Source organism: Mirounga angustirostris, unplaced genomic scaffold (genome assembly GCF_029215605.1).
Source record: "Mirounga angustirostris isolate CCGP_5_RB_7025 unplaced genomic scaffold, mMirAng1.0.hap1 SCAF_6, whole genome shotgun sequence".
NCBI classification, from domain to species: Eukaryota; Metazoa; Chordata; class Mammalia; order Carnivora; family Phocidae; genus Mirounga; species Mirounga angustirostris.
This window is the reverse complement of record NW_026991714.1, coordinates 37,984,476-38,001,826: the sequence shown is the minus strand read 5'-3', so window position 1 is coordinate 38,001,826 and position 17,351 is coordinate 37,984,476. Positions and strand designations below refer to the sequence as shown.

The following is a 17,351-nucleotide window of genomic DNA, read 5'->3' as shown; positions in this document are numbered from 1 at the left end:
GAGGGTTCCCCTTTCTCTGTATCCTTGCCAACATTTGTTGTTTCCTGACTTGTGAATTTTAGCCATTCTGACTGGTGTGAGGTGGTATCTCATTGTGGTTTTGATTTGTATTTCCCTGATGCCAAGTGTGTCTGTTGGCCGTTTGTATGTCTTCTTTGGAGAAATGTCTGTTCATGTCTTCTGCCCATTTCTTGACTGGATTGTTTGTTTTTTTGTGTGTTGAGTTTGATAAGTTCTTTACAGATCTTGGATACTAGGCCTTTATCTGATATGTCAATTGCAAATATCTTCTCCCATTCCATAGGTTGCCTTTTAGTTTTGTTGACTGTTTCCTTTGCTGTGCAAAAGCTTTTTATCTTAATGAAGTCCTAAGAGTTCATTTTTCCCTTTGTTTCCCTTGCCTTTGGAGATGTGTCTAGCAAGAAGTTGCTGTGGCCGAGGTCACAAAGGTTGCTGCCTGTGTTCTCCTCTAGTATTTTGATGGATTCCTGTCTCACATTTAGGTCTTTCATCCATTTTGAGTGTATCTTTGTGTATGGTGTAAGAAAATGGTCCAGTTTCATTCTTCTACATGTGGCTGTCCAATTTTCCAAACACCATTTGTTGAAGAGACTGTCCTTTTTCCATTGGATATTCTTTCCTGCTTTGTTGAAGATTAGTTGACCATAGAGTTGAGGGTCCATTTCTGGGTTCTCTATTCTGTTCCATTGATCTACGTGTCTGTTTTTGTGCCAATACCATGCTGACTTGATGATCACAGCTTTGTAATAGAGCTTGAAGTCAGGCACTGGGATGCCACCAGCTTTGGTTTTCTTTTTCATCATTCCTCTGGCTATTCGGGGTCCTTTCTGGTTCCATACAAATTTTAGGATTATTTGTTTCAGCTCTGTGAAAAATGTCGATGGTATTTTGATAGGGATTGCATTGAATGTGTATATTGCTCTGGGTAGCATATATATTTTAACAATATTTATTCTTCCAATCCATGAACATGGAATGTTTTCCCATTTCTTTGTGTTTTCCTCAATTTCTTTCATAAGTGTTTTATAGTTTCTAGAGTACAGATCCTTTACCTCTTTGGTTAGATTTGTTCCTAGGTATTTTATGGTTTTTGATGCAATTGTAAATGGGATCAACTCCTTAATTTTTGATTCTTCTGTCTCATTGTTAGTGTATAGAAATGCAACTGATTTCTTTTTTTTTAATTTAAATTCAATTAGCCAACATATATCATTTGTTTCAGATGTAGTATTCAGTAATTCATCAGTTGTGTATAACACCTAGTGCTCATCATATCACGTGCCCTCCTTAATGCCCATCACCCAATTATCCCATTCCTGGAAATGCAACTGCTTTTTGTGCATTGATTTTACATCCTGCCATGTTTCTGAATTCCTGTTTGAGTTCTAGCGATTTTGTGGTGGAGTCTTTTGGGTTTTCCATATAAAGTATCATGTAATCTGCTAAGAGAGAGAGTTTGACTTCTTTGCCAATTTGAATGCTTTTTATTTCTTTTTGTTGTCTGAGTGCAGATGCTAGGACTTCTAGCACTATATTGAACAACAGTGGTGAGAATGGGCATCCCTATCCTGTTCCTGACCTTAAGGGAAAAAATTGCAGGTTTTCCCTGTTGAGAATGATATTCACTGTGGGCTTTTCATAGATGGTTTTTATGATATTGAGGTAGGTTCCCTCTATCTGTACACTGTGGAGAGTTTTAATCAAGAAAGGATGCTGTATTTTGTTAAATGCTTTGTCTGCCTCAATTGAGAGGATCATATGGTTCTTGTCCTTTCTTTATTAATGTGATGTGTCACATTGATTGATTTGTGAATGTTGAACCACCCTTGCAGCCCAGGAATAAATCCCATTTGGTCGTGGTGAATAATCCTTTTAATGTACTGTTGGATCCTATTGGCTAGTATCTTGGTGAGAATTTTGGCATCCATGTTCATCAGGGATATTGGCCTGTAATTCTCCTTTTTGGTCTTTTGGGGTCTTTTTCTGGTTTTGGGTTCAAGGTAATGCTGGCCTCATAGAACGAGTTTGGAAGTTTTCCTTCCATTTCTATTTTTTTGAAACAGTTTCAGAAGAATAGGTATTAGTTCTTTAAATTCGTAGAAATCCCCCAGGAAGCCACCTGGCCCTGGACTCTTGTTTGTTGGGAGATGTTTGATTACTGCTTCAATTTCCTTGCTGGTTATGGGTCTGTTCAGGTTTTCTATTTCTTCCTGTTTCAGTTTTGGTAGTTTATAAGTTTCTAGAAATGCATCTGTTTCTTCCAGATTGCCTGATTTGTTGGCATATAGCTGCTTATAAAATGTTCTTAAAATCGTTTGTATTTCCTTGGTGTTAGTCGTGATCTCTCCTCTTTCGTTCATGATTTTATTAATTTGGGCCCTTCCTCTTTTCTTTTTGATAAGTCTGGCTAGGTGTTTATCAATCTTAGTCTTTCAAAGAACCAGCTTTTAGTTTCATTGATCTGTTCTACTCTTCTTTTGGTTTCTATTTCATTGATTTCTGCTCTAACCTTTATTATTTCTTTTCTTCTTCCAGGTTTAGGTTTTATTTGCTATTCTTTCTCCAGCTCCTTTAGGTGTAGGTTAGCTTGTGTATTTAAGACTTTTCTAATTTTTTGAGAAAGGCTTGTATTGCTATGTACTTCTCTCTTAGGAACGCCTTTGCTGCATCCCAAAGGTTTTGAACAGTTGTGTTTTCATTTTCATTTGTTTCCATGAATTTTTTAAGTTCTTCTTTAATTTCCTGGTTGACCCATTCATTTTTTAGTAGGATGCTCTTTAACCTCCAAGTATTTGAGTTCCTTCGAAATTTCCTCTTGTGATTGAGTTCAAGTTTCAAAGCATTGTGGTCTGAAAATACGTAGGGAATAATCTCGATGTTTTGGTACCAGATGAGACCTGATTTGTGACCCAGTATGCGATTTATTCTGGAGAATGTTCCATGTGCACTTGAGAAGAATGTGTATGCTGTTGCTTTAGTATGGAATCCTCTGTATGTATCTCTGAAGTCCATCTGGTCCAGTGTGTCATTCAAAGTCCTTATTTCCTTGGTTGATCTCCTGCTTAGATGATCTGTCCATTGCTGTGAGTGGGGTGTTAAAGTCTGCTACTATTATTGTATTATTATCAATGTGGTTTTTTTTTTTTTAAGGTTGTATTTATTATTTGACACAGAGAGAGAGAGAGAGCACAAGCAGGGGGAGCTGCAGGCAGAGGGAGAGGGAGAAGCAGGCTCCCCGCCAAGCAAGGAGCCTGATGAGGGGCTTGATCCCAGGACCCTGGGATCATGACCCGAGCCGAAGGCAGATGCCCAACCGACTGAGCCACCCAGGCGCCCCCAATGTGTTCCTTTAATTTTATTATTAATTGGTTTATATAACTGGCTGCTCCCAAGTTATATAAATATAAATATTTATAATTGTTAGATCTTCCTGTTGGATAGACCCTGTAAGTATGATATAGTGTCCCTCTTCATCCCTTACTACAGTCTTTGGTTTAAAATCTAATTTGTCGGGTCCCTGGGTGGCTTAGTTGGTTAAGCGACTGCCTTCGCCTCAGGTCATGATCCTGGAGTCCCGGGATCGAGTTCCGCATTGGGCTCCCTGCTCGGCGGGGAGTCTGCTTCTCCCTCTCCCACTCCCTGTTTGTGTTCCCTCTCTCGCTGTGTCTTTCTCTGTCAAATAAATAAATAAAATCTTTAAAAAATAAAAATAAAAAAATAATAAAAATTAAAAAAAATAAAATCTAATTTGTCTGATATAAGGGTTGCTACCCCAGCTTTTTTTTGGATGTCCATTAGCATGATAAATGGTCCTCCACCCCTCTCATTTTCAATCTGGAGGTGTCTTTGGGTCTAAAATGAGTCTCTTATGGACAGCATATTGATGGGTCTTGCTTTTTTTTTTTTTTTTTTAAGATTTTTATTTATTTATTTGACAGAGAGACACAGCGAGAGAGGGAACACAAGCAGGGGGAGTGGGAGAGGGAGAAGCAGGCTTCCCGCTGAGCAGGGAGCCCGATGTGGGGCTCAATCCCAGGACCCTGGGACCACTTCCTGAGCCGAAGGCAGACACTTAATGACTGAGCCACCCAGGTGCCCCTGTGGGTCTTGCTTTTTTATCCAGTCTGATACCCTGTGTCTTTTGATTGGAGCATTTAACCCATTTACTTCAGTGTAACTATCAAAAGATATTAATTTAGTGCCATTGTATTATCTGTAAAGTCACTGTTTCTGTATATTGTCTCTGTTCCTTTGTGGTCTATGTTACTTTTGGGCTCTCTTTGCTTACAGGATCCCCTTTAATATTTCTTGCAGGGCTGGTTTAGTGATTACAAATTCTTTTAGTTTCTGTTCGTCCTGGAAGCTCTTTCTTTCTTCTTCCATTCTGAATGACAGCTTTGCTGGGTAAAGTATTCTTGGCTGCATGTTTTTCTCATTTAGTGCCCTGAATATATATATCATGCCAGCCCTTTCTGGCCTGCCAGGTCTCTATGGATAGGTCTGCTGCCAATCTAATGTTCCCACCCTTGTAGGTTAGGGAGCTCTTGTCTTGAGCTGCTTTCAGGATTTTCTCTTTATCTCTGAAATTGGCAAACTTCACTATTATATGTCAGGGTGTTGATCTATTTTTATTGATTTTTGAGGGGGATTCTCTGTGTCTCCTGGACTTGAATGCCTGTTTCCTTCCCCAGATTAGGGAAATTCTCAGCTATGATTTGCTCAAATATACCTTGTCTCCCTCTCTCTCTTTCTTCTTCCTCTGGGACCCAATAATTCTAATATTTTTTCATTTTATGGTATTGCTGATTTCCTGAAGCCTCCCCTCATGGTCCATTAGTTGTTTTCCTCTCTTTTCCTCAGCTTCCTTCCCTTCTATCATTTTGTCTTCTATGTCAGTGACTCTCTTTTCTGCCTCATTTACCCTAGCTGTTAGAGCATCCATTTTAGACTGCATCTCAGTTAAAGGAATTTTAACTTCAGCATGATTAGATTTTATTTCTTCACTAAGAGATTTCTAGTGTCTTCTATGCTTTTTTCCAAGCCCAGCTAGTAACTATATAATCGTTATTCTGAATTCAATTTCTGACATTTTACTTATATCCATATCGATTAGCTCTATGGCAGAGAGTATTACCTCAGGTTCTTTCTTTTGCTGTGAACTTCTTCTAGTCATATTGTCCAGACAAGAATAGATGACGAAGAGAACATAGTCAAAAATATCAATCACGACCCCAGAGAAATACACCCTAGACAAATCTGAAGAGGTCAGAAACCAAAAAAAAAAAAAAGAGAGAGAGAATATAACCTCACAGGTGGACAAAACAGGGTGATCCACTTGGTCCTGGGTGTATTTTGGTCTGTTTGTTAGAAGATACTAAATCCCAAAATTATAAAGAAAGAAAAACTTATATATAACATATATATATTATATATATATATAATATATATATATATAAAAGCAGCGAAAGGAAGCCAAATATGAAGAATATATCTATAAAATGTAAATGTAAAAATGAAAATTAAAAAAAAGACTTAAAAACAAAGAGTTGATAAAATAAGAAACTAGTTGAAAAGGAAAAAAAGGAAAAAGAAAAAGAAAAATTTAAACTGAACGACTAAAGACTCATGAGAAAAAAACCCTCGATTTCTATATACTATTTTCCCCAGCACAGGAGTTTTTCAGTTCTGCATGATCTGTAAACTTGGTATTTGCCTGATGTTCCTGCTGATCTTCTGGGGGAGAGGCCTGTTGCACTGATTCTCAGGTGTCTTTGCCTGGCAGAGTTGCAACACCCCTTCCCAGGGGGCTGGGCTCAGTGTAAGCTGCTTCTTGTTGCTCTACGTGGCTTTTGTTGCCTGAAGGCTTTTCCTGCCGCTTTAGAGGATGAAAAAAAAAAAAAAAGTAAAAATGGTAGCACCTGATCTCCAGCCCCGGAGCTAGACAGTCGTGGCTCCCACTCTTCAGTGCACCCTCAGGGAAAGGCAGTCAGTCCCTTTCGTGTGCGCCAAACTCCGCAGAGTCCTGCGGTGCACACCTGCATCAATCCTCCCAGGGAGGGGAGCGGGGTCTCACCGGGCCCTACGGCTGGCTAGGCCCCTACTCGGGAAGTGGTTGCCGGATTCTGCACGCACCTGCGCGGCAGCTCCCCTGGGAGAAGGAGCAGGGTCTCCCAGGGGTTGTCACTTGCTGGGCCTCTGCTTGGAGAGCGGTTGCACAATCATGCTGCACTCCCAGTTTATGGACACACCTAGGTGAGAGGCCACTCAGGGGCTCACTAATTGTAGCCAGTTTCCCTGCTTTAATGCTTGGGAACTCTGCCACACTCAGGCACCCCCGGTCTTCCTGTGACCCCGGGGATCTTGAGACCACACTGTCCCACCTAGGATTCTGCCCCACTTTGCCACCTGAGCACCTTTCAGGCAGGGATGTCCCTCACAGAAGCAGACCTCTAAAAGTTGCGATTTTGCACTCCAGGGCTATATCACTTTCCGGTAGCCGGCTTCTGGAGGCTCCATCCCTCCGTCGTTTATCTTCCCCTCAGATTCACGTCTCCGCCCCTCTTACCTTGCAAAAAGTGGTCTCTTTTCTATTTGTAGAATTGCAGCAATTCTTTTCTTAGATCTCTGGTTGAGTTCACAGGTGTTCAGAATGATTTGATAGATAACTAGCTGAATTCAAGGGACCAGATGAAGCACAGGTCCCCTATTCTTTCACCATTTTCCCTCTCCCTCCTAAACACACTTTAAATTCAATTTTACATATTTGGCCATGATTGTGCACACCTGGTGTTGTATCTTATAACCTTAGAGTAGGAATGAAGTAAGACCTTGGTGAGGTTTGAAGTGAGTAGCTATTGGGGAGGGGAAAATTTCCCCCTTACCCTCTTAGTTAAAAATATTAAAATATTAAAACAGTGTAAGACAGATTAACAGGAGAAAACAAAGTTAATTAATGTACACATGGGGAATCCACATAAACATAAGAGATTCCAAAGACAGTCAGGCAAAATGAGGTATATATGCCATCCAGAACTAAGGAGAAGGGGTAGGGGTTTAGTAACTCGAAAGAAAGGAAGTAATTCACAGGAAGATGAAACAGATGTTTTCTGGGCCATACAGAAACACTGGGACACAGGAATTTTAACAGTCTTGGCTTGGTTCCTCCCTTCCTATCACACCTGGTCCATATTATAATGTAGTTGTCTGTGGAGCAGGTCCTCTATCTCAATTCTTTTAGAAAGTTAGGGGTGTGAAAATGAGTAAAGGAAACCTCATTTCAAATGGAGTCTCAAAGCACTGTTGGGGATGGGGGAAGGGTTGGGAGCTCTCACACATCCTTGCAGCCTGCATAACCAGTAGGGGAAAAGAAGATAGATAAGAATTATCTTGATAAGGGGGGACATTTCCTACCTAGGTATTTATCTCCTGCTTTTAAGAAAAATAAGAAAGAGCCCTCTGTGCCCCAGCAACAACGCGTTAGTCACTGTTTACAGCCAATGAGAGCCCTCCACAACCCCAAACTCTTGTTCTTCTCCAGTGAACTTTTATTCAAAACAGCCCTCCCCAATTTCCTTCTAAAACCTAATAAAAGCTAACCTTCCCTTTGTCTCTTTGGACTTGCCTGTAGTTCACCATAGCTTGCTTGTCCTGAATTGCAATTCCTCTGCCATTCCCAAATAAAGTAACTGACTATTTTATTTTTAAGGTTGACAGGGGGAAGGTCAAAGGTTCTTCCTGTGTCTTTTGGGCCTTGATTTCAAAATAATCCACATAGCAAAGCAGCACATCCTGGGTGGCCTGCCCTGAACCTCAATAGTTTCTTCCTCTGAGGCTTTCTTAGAAGTTTCATATATTGAAAGCTGAGCTGGTGAGTGTGGAGAGTTAGTAGCTGAGTGGCAAGAGATCCATAAAGGGAGAAAACAACAAATAGAATAAGGATAAACAAACAGAAAAGAACAAATTGAAGCCCATTACCCCACACCCCATTAGACAAGTCTCCTACTCCTGGGAATAGGTCAGTCCCATATAGTGGGTAAATTTAATTTATCTTATGAAAATTACTAATCCTTTCTTTTAACAGATTGAAGTTAGACATAGAAATGACATTTTTCACCCATGATTACAAATTCCTCCTTGTTGAGCTAAAGAGACACATTTTGGGGTGGTAGATTTCGCTCCCCTACAGTCCTGCCTTTGAAATTTCCCCAAGAAGTTTCATCATCCAGAAGTTGAACTGGTAGATTGTTTCATCTCATCGAACTAGACTCGTAGTCCTGACAATAGGTCAGTTCAGTTAAATTCCTTTCAGTAGGTCATCTTGCAGATAGACTCCCAAAGTTAGGCCTGTATTATGCAAACAATAAAGTATTGAGTAAGAGGCATTTCTGTGGGAACAAAGAAAAACAACAGTTAATGGGTTAATGATTGGAGTAAATTTTAAACCAGTTTCTGAGTTCTGAGGGTAACCAGTTGAGAAGATTTCTAGATGTCAGGCTTACGCATTTCGAGATAGAGTGAAGGCAGCCAGGGGTCATCTGATAGACTTTCCTAGTTTGCAGCTTGAATGTTTCTGGTAATTTTTCTGAGCGGCCCCCACAGCAACAGGCAACAAGGATGGTCCATACATGAGCTATTGCGGTAATTCCCCTGAAGTTCATGTATCAAGTTGTCCAAATTTAGTTTGCATGGCTTTAGGAAAAGCACAGTTTTAGCTCTTAATGATTCTAAGACGGGATAGTAGGAGAAAAATTGGAAATATGAGTTTGGAGATTTGTAGCTAGAAGACTTTTGGACCCAGTCCAGTTTGTGATGAATAGTATTAGCTTCTAATATCCACAAAGGTGTGTTATTGAAACATAATTTTTCTCTTTATAAATACTGTCATTTCTACCAAAGATAGCCAAATTAAGACTAATCTGTTTGCAAAATAAGTCTACTTTGAATAAACTTGGCCTGATTATTTACATAAAGACTAGCAAGAATAGCAACTGATCATTTAGGCTCCTTTAAATTTGCTTGCTGGAACTTTTCATAAGGAATCTCCAGGTTGAACTCCTAACAACTTCTCAAGGTGAAGAGGTCAAACCAAATACTTGCCATCAGTCTTGTAATACCTATAGATTTGGGTTAATTCCTCTCTTTTTGGGGTCTCCCAAATATCCTGAGGTACTTGCACCCGCCAGGAAGTGACCTCCTTACTCATCTGATAGGGCTGCTGGGAACCCTGTGAGCAAGGTACCAAGCTGATATTTCCAAGGGGTTTAATTGACTCCATAAAGTCAACCTTAGTCCCTTAAAGCTATCTGGTCACACCTGAGTCTATGCATGCCTCTTTTAAATATGACAGTCCAGGCAAAGCCTCGGTAATATTACCAGCTTCCAATTGTGTCCTGTTACAAGGAGAACAGATTCTTATTGAACTTGGGCAAATAACTATATTGCCATAGAATATAAGCCTGCTTCTCCCTCTGCCACTCCCCCTGCTTGTGTTCCCTCTCTCACTGTGTCTCTCTCTCTGTCAAATAAATAAATAAAATCTTTAAGAAATAATAGTAATAGGGGCGCCTGGGTGGCTCAGTCGTTAAGCGTTTGCCTTCGGCTCAGGTCATGATCCCAGGGTCCTGGGATCGAGCCCTGGATCCGGCTCCCTGCTCCGCAGGAAGCCTGCTTCTCCCTCTCCCACTCCCCCTGCTTGTGTTCCCTCTCTCGCTGTGTCTCTCTCTCTGTCAAATAAATAAATCTTAAAAAAAAAAGGAAATAATAGTAATAAATAAAATCGTAAAAACAGAGTCTGTGGTTTGTCTCTTTTTTTGTTTGTTCATTTGTTTTGTTTCATAACTTCCACATATGAGTGAAATCATATGATATTTGTCTTTGATTGACTTTATTCCACTTAGTGTTATACTCTCCAGTTCCATCCATGTCATTGCAAATGGCAAGATTTCATTCTTTTTATGGCTGAGTAATATTCCATTGCATATATTACATATATATCACATCTTCTTTATCCATTCATCTATGGCAGGACACTTGGGCTGCTTCCATCTTGGCTGTTGTAAATAATATTGCAATAAACATAGGAGTGCATATATCTTTTCAAATTAGCATTTTCATTTTCTTTGGGTAAATACCCAGTAGTGTGATTCCTGGATCATATGGTAGTTCTATTTTAAATTTTTTGACAAACTTCCATACTGTTTCCACAGTGGCTGCATCAGTTTACATTCCCACCAACAATGCATGAAGGGTCCTTTTTCTCCAGATCCTCACCAGCACATGTTGTTTCTTATGTTTTTGATTTAAGCCATTATGATAGGGTGAGGTAATATCTAATTGTACTTTTGATTTGCATGTCCCTGATGATGAGTGATGTTGAACATCTTTTCATGTGTCTGTTGGCTGTCTGTATTTCTTATATTAATTAAACCAACAAATTTAAACTTAGATTTTATTTACTGAAAATTTTCCTAGATCACAGGAACTTGAAAAACAGGTTACCTTCTATTATATTTTTGAGATTTATAAATGCTTGATTTATAAATGCTTAATTTTAGGCCAACTAAATAGAGCTCTCTTACAAATTAATTTTGGTAATACTATCAGGAGGTAGAAAAATACCATATTTAGGGGCGCCTGGGTGGCTCAGTTGGTTAAGCGACTGCCTTCGGCTCAGGTCATGATCCTGGAGTCCCTGGATCGAGTCCTGCATCAGGCTCCCTGCTCGGCAGGGGGTCTGCTTCTCCCTCTGACCCTCCCCCCCTCATGTGCTCTCACTCATTCTCTCTCTCTCAAATAAATAAATAAAATCTTTAAAAAAAAAAAAGGAAAAATACCATATTTATAATATATAAAACAGAGGTTTTTATAGCTTTCCATTTTAAAATTTTACCTATGAATCAGATATAAAAACTCACTAGTTTGTAAGTTAGGTTTATCTGCTTGGATAGCTACAGCTTTTTACTCACAATATTTGTGGAGAAGGCACATGATTTATATTTGTCCTTGACAAGTAATCTTATAGAAGCTGTGGAGCACTTTGTATTTTTTAAAAGGTCTCTAACCCAGTCCCCCATGTAGTCTGAGGCATTTCTTTAGGTACCTCCCACGGTGTTTATATTTCAAATACAAGGTAAGATTCATATCTTGAAAGGACAGAGAAAGAATGTAAGTTCCTCCAAGAAGGACTTTGGTTTTTTAAGGCCAATAATTTTACAAGCCTTATGAGAAAAATAGAGGAAGTTTTAGGACTGGTAAAAAGGAATAGATGGACTTTGCATTGCATCTAGAGCTGCATTTTTTAATTTAGTAAAGATTTGTAATATAAGGATAATTGCTCTCCATTTTTTCCCCCAAGGAATAACAAGGGGTTGATCTGCCCACCCAGTTACATTAGCTCCAATTTGCTTTATTTTTCTGGATTGTTAAAAAGAAAACCACAGGCCCAAAATGGTGTTACATAGGTTAAGGCCCCACGTCAGTAAACCAAGGCTTAATACCTAACCTGACTGTAGTTTCTTTAACCCCCCAGAATTTTTTTTTTTAATGCAACTTTTTTTTTTTTTTAGGATTTTATTTATTTATTTGACAGAGAGAGATATAGCGAGAGAGGGAACACAAGCAGGGGGAGTGGGAGAGGGAGAAGCAGGCCTTCTGCAGAGCAGGGAGCCCGATGCGGGGCTCGATCCCAGGACCCTGGGACCATGACCTGAGCTGAAGGCAGACACTTAAAGACTGAGCCACCCAGGCGCCCCAACCCCCCAGAATTTTTAACCAGTCAACATGAGAATTTCCTGGTCAGCACTAGGAAGTTTACTTAGGACGGTGACCTTGCCTAAAACAATGGACTCTTTGCTAATAATTTCCTTTTTTCCCACTCCCTCTCTCCCTTTAAAAACCTTTTTCCTTTTCTGCAGCCCTTTGGAGCTCCCCTCTACTTGCTAGATGGGATGCTGCCTGATTCATGAATTGATTAAATAAGGCCATTACACCTTCAGAAATTTCCTGTTGAATTTTTGTTTATTAACAGATTTGGTGGCAGTTATGGGATCCAAAGTGAACTTCTGGCAGCATTTGGGGACAACAAGAAATACAGGTTGTGGTACCCACAAACACTTTGAGTTCACTCTCTTTCTCACATTTCCAAGGGCTATAGGTGAGTTCCTCTTGGTTCTGAGCTGTCAGTTCTGCCTAGAGCTCACGAGGGCTGGCAGTTTCGCCTGGAAGACTGACTGAGCTGGCAGAAAGGTCTGCCCAGAGCCAAGGCCCTAGCCTATCAGACCATAGATCCCCCGGGGGGAAAAACCTCAGCAAGGTTCCATGGGAATTGATGGTATGCGCACAGGGCCTTCTTGTCGTCAAGATGAAGTAACATCTCTTGGTAACTGCCAATACTTTAAGGTGCACATGTTTGTTTGTCTTGTTTTATGGAGATAAAGGCTACTGCTAGAGGGGATCTCAGAGGCCAAAAAGCCACAAAAATTGGTGGGCATGGGTCAAGCATTTAAAGGCTGCTGGAGCTCTGGCCACCTCAAGAAGACTCCTGTGATAGGATAAGTGGGTCACAGAATGGGTTAGATTGACAACTAGGTCACCTGCCAACCTCAAGAAAATTTCAGTGCAATGAGGTACACTGTCAAACACAACCCCCAATCCAGTGGCATGTTCCTTTTAAGTATTACTTCGGCTCTAAGAAACCCAAAGGCTTAGCTAATGGGATCCTTAAATCCTAGAGTCAAGTGTGCCACCTTTCAGCACATTTTATGTCTAAGAGCTATAGTCCCGGAAGTTGTAGATGTGTAGCAAAAACAGCAAATCTTACTAAGCTGGTTTTGTGTCCTGAGGAACTTCGGTCAGTAACCATCAGGTTGAAGACCCCAAAAAAAGCGTGGACAAAAATGTTGGTTAACTCCATTTGCGGCCAAGGTCCTGCCAAAGTGCTGCCAGCCCTTAGGAGAATTACAACAGAGAAGCACAATGGCCATGATGGGGAAGGTTCCAATTAGCTACAATCATTTAAGAAGTGCACTTCAAAGCAAGGTTCCCAAATTAAGCAAAATGGGACATCTGTTTTAATTGGCGAGCAGAAGCCTCCCAAAGGTTATCAAAATTCCAAAGTAGTTTCATCAAATGACTCTTGTTGCAAAAGGCTAATGAAAAATTAAAGCTGTAAATGGTACTTAAAACAAAAGACCGTAAGACTGATGTAACTCCTACTGCTTCTCTCTTTCCTCTTTGGAGTGCTCATTCTACTAATTCTCTGTCTAAATTGTTTTTCCAGCTCTAAACAGACTACACAACCATGAACAAAAGTCCACCAAGTGAATGGCCTTATAGACACCCCATATCTCCCTTCAAAGTAGAGTCCCTATATGGGTCCCTCCCAGAGTTGTCAAAACTGAGGAATTTTCTGGAACACTGCTATGTTATTTCCTTAAACAGCCAAAGAGAAACTGGTAAATGCCTGCAGAGGGGATCCCAAAAAAACTGGCAGAAGCCAGCAAAGGGTGAAATTCCTTATCAGAATCTGCTCTTCCTAATCTCTGTCTGTGGTGCACAGTCAAGAGGAGACAATAACATTTCCATTGTCCCTTCCTTTCCAAATCCAGACCTACTGACTACTGATCCTTTCTCTCCCAGGGAAAGCTACTGTCTTCTTGCTTGATTCATTTTCATAACAGGGTCTGGCTTTCTACCTGCCTGGGACAGGCAGGTTGCTGATTCTCTCTTTTGGCTCTCATTGGGAGCAACTCTGGATTTGGGGAAAGTAATAAATATCCTTTGCACCCTGTCTGAGGACCCCTCTTACACCAAAGGGGAGTTATTCAGTACTGCCAAAAATATCTAAAGTTAAAACTATGTACGCAGAGGGAAAAAGTAAATTGAAGATAATGTAGTTGAATAGATTACAAAACTAGAAATGCAACTCAAAAGGCAATTCAAAGTTCACCTATTCTTTTACCAATCCCAAAACTTCCCCTATTACATGACTTCAAATTATTGGCTTTAGGAAACCAAAGTCCTTCAAAAAAAACCCAACCAAACAAAACAACTTGCATTCTTTCTCTGTCGCTTAGAGTCATACATCTTATCACGTATTTAAAATATAAACACAGCTCACAATTACCTGAGACTGAAAGAGAATAAGGGGAAAGAGGCCCTTTTCACATACAAACTGCTGAAAGGACTCTTGTGCCCAAACTCTAGTAGAGTCTCCTTAAGATTAATTCCAGGGAGGGGCGCCTGGGTGGCTCAGTCATTAAGCCTCTGCCTTTGGCTCAGGTCATGATCCCAGGGTCCTGGGATCGAGCCCCACATCAGGCTCCAGCCCCACATCTGGCTCCCCGCTCAGCAGGAAGCCTGCTTCTCCCTCTCCCACTCCCCCTGCTTGTGTTCCCTCTCTCTCTGTGTTGCTCTCTGTCAAATAAATAAATAAAATCCTAAAAAAAAAAAAGATTAATTCCAGGGACACATAGAAATCTTAAAAATTTTCTCCACAAAGATCCTCCACTGTAGGGTCTTTGCAACTATCTGTGTGTATGTCTCTCTTACTATATATGTAGTAAATGTGAGTTACTATTCTACCTCCGGACGGTACTGCTAAAATTAATTTGCCCAGGCAAGCGCTTATAAGGACTGGACATTCTAAAACTCTCAGATAAAAACTAACCAAAATGTGTTTTTTTCAAGTTCTCATGATCTGGAAAAATATTGGTTTGGGTTTTGGTTTAATTGAAATAGATGTGTCTTTAAAGTTAACAGCATTAAAATTAAAACTTTAATTCTGCCTGGGTTTACAAGAAGTCAAATAAAGTTGATGTGATCTCTGTTATAAAATGTAAAAAAAAAAAAGGCATCTGGGTGTCTCAGTTGTTTAAGCGTATGCCTTCAGCTCAGGTCATGATCCCAGGGTCCTGGGATTGAGTCCCACATGGGGCTCCCTGCTCAGCCGGGGAGTCGGCTTCTCCCTCTGTCCCTCCCCACCCCAACCCCGGCTTGTGCTCCCACGTGCTCTCTCTCTCTCAAAAATAAATTTAAAAATCTTAAAAAAAAATAAAAAATAAAATGTTTAAAAAAAGAGAAGAAGAAAAGAAAAACCCAGCTTGGGAGAATTAACTGACCTTAATGTCTCATGAAGTTTTTTTGGGGTAATCTAAACATAATTATTAAAAACAAGTAAATTAAATAGGTGTAAATAAAATAAAATTTTAGGTAAACTTTTAAGTAGTCTCCCAAATCTTTTTGGTAACCTAAAACCCTAAAGTTTTGCTGAGTTACATTAAATGATAAATTTAGTTAAATTCATTAAATATCTAGATCATTTCTAAATAATATAAAATACTGAAATATCAATTACTGGACATAGATTTATTTACTTTTTGGCTTCCTTATTACAGAGAAACTAAAGATATGTTTGGGTCTGTTAGTAAACATGCTTGGGATTTATTAAATATTATATGATGGCGGTGGCTGGCTGGCTCAGTTGGAAGAGAACATGTGACTCTTGATCTTAGGGTTGTGAGTTTGAGCCCCATGTTGGGGGTAGAGATTACTTAAAAATAAAATCTTCAAAAAGAAAAAGATTATACTATGAAAAAGTACATTTCTAAAAATTGTGAAATATATTCATCAGTATACCAACTTAAAAAAATACTGGTGTAACAGAATTCATCATTGCTTACTTACTAGCTTTCACTAGAAATTAAGGGTTTCTTTTTTTTTTAAGATTCTATTTATTTATTTGAGAGAGAGAGAGTGAGAGAGAGCATGAGAGGGGAGAGGGTCAGAAGGAGAAGCAGACTCCCCACTGAGCAGGGAGCCTGATGTGGGACTTGATCCTGGGACTCCGGGATCATGACCTGAGCCGAGGCAGCTGCCTAACCAACTGAGCCACCCAGGCGCCCGAAATTAAGGTTTCTAAGAGCTAAAAAATTCTAGTAAGGGAAACAACATTCCATGCAAAAGAAGTAAGATGTGTATTTTTGGTTACAATAAATAAGAGGGATGCGAATACATTTTAGTTGAGGGAGAAGAAAGTAATCCTGTCCTAAAGTGAGGCTGGTTATTTAAAATGGAAACCTCAGGACAAAATCCAAACGTAAAAAACAAAGTTGCAGAAGATTTGTGAAAAAGGAATCGTTGGAAAGGAATTTTATGGGTGGTCAGGACTGACTAAGATTAAAATGAGTATGTTTTAATATCAAAAGTAAGTTGGTACAAAATAAAAATTTGGTTTTCTCTCTGTTAAAAGGACAAAGGGTATTTTTTGTTGGTTTGTTTGTTTAGACTTTTGGTCTGCTTAAATCTTTTTAACCTGGAACATTCCAAAAGATTTGCTAAACTAAGTAGGCTCACTTGATATGTTAAATTATATAGGAAGCATTGCCAAATAAGAAGTAATACTAAGTTTTCTTTATGTTGTATTTGTAAGATTTGGGCACATGTGAAAGCCCATTCTGCTTCTACAAACAATGGCCCCTCACTACCAGACGTTTGCCATCCCGATACCCTTGTAACTTAGCAATAGTCCAATCCTGAATCTGAGAAATTGAGCAATGGCTGTAAATTAAACTGTCAGGGATATGGGAAACCAAGACAGCTGCTTGGTTTTTCCCAGGTCCCTGGCAAATCCCATTTTTTGGGTTTTGCATTCCTTTACCCACCATAAGGAATTTAAGATGACGCAAGTTATAAATAGACATTGGTGGGGAGACTTTATAATATTGCAAGAACAGTCCACAGGCAATATCTGACTTGTCAGGTGCATAATCCTAAAAAAATTGTTTTTGTCTCCAGAGGCTTCAGACGTCTTCCCTTTGGACCCTCTGAACACCTATAGCTGGACTTCATTCAACTGCCACTTCGTAGGGGTAATCGATATCTTCCTGTTACTGTTTGTATATTTTTCCAGATGGGTTGAAGCCTTTCCCCATGGCAAGTCGGGTGCCTTTAAAATGGGTAAAAAAAAAAAAAAAAGAATGTTTAAAAAAATGTACTTCCCACTTGGGGTACACCTTCTATAATCTCCGTGATTGGGGCACTTCACCAGCAAATCACATGAGCCTTAGTAAAAATCTTACAAACTTTTAAAAATTCTACCAGTGTACTACTTTCTGCTGACCTTGGTTGTCTCATGAAAGCGTGACCAGCTACTGTAAGTCTCTAATGTCTGTTATCCACAGGTTAAGGAAGGCTCCCTGGGGGCGCCTGGGTGGCTCTGTCATTAGGCATCTGCCTTCGGCTCAGGTCATGATCCCGGGGTCGAGCCCCGCATCGGGCTCCCTTCTCAGCGGGGAGCCTGCTTCTCCCTCTCCCACTCCCCCTGCTTGTGTTCC

The 17,351-nt window shown here is 40.0% G+C and overlaps 2 protein-coding genes across 9 annotated transcripts in view; one reads left to right on the top strand and one right to left on the bottom strand.

Moving 5' to 3' along the window:
- The window catches only part of SPATA45 (spermatogenesis associated 45), a 42,666-nt gene that overhangs the window by 6,265 nt on the left and 19,050 nt on the right, over positions 1-17,351 (top strand). Inside the window, exon 2 of one of the 3 annotated variants that reach the window (XM_045877194.3) lies at positions 16,813-16,886. The exons of 1 other annotated variant lie outside the window; for it this stretch is intronic. The gene's annotated coding sequence lies outside the window, so the exon portion shown is untranslated. Of the gene's footprint in view, positions 1-16,807; positions 16,887-17,351 lie in introns of those variants that run through there. One more of the 3 variants, XM_064594165.1, reaches the window with a different exon arrangement.
- The window catches only part of TATDN3 (TatD DNase domain containing 3), a 47,546-nt gene continuing 47,020 nt past the window's right edge, over positions 16,826-17,351 (bottom strand). For all 6 annotated transcript variants that reach the window (XR_010412280.1, XR_010412283.1, XR_010412284.1 and 3 more), the window contains one exon: positions 16,826-16,963. The gene's annotated coding sequence lies outside the window, so the exon portion shown is untranslated. The remainder of the gene's footprint in view (positions 16,964-17,351) is intronic.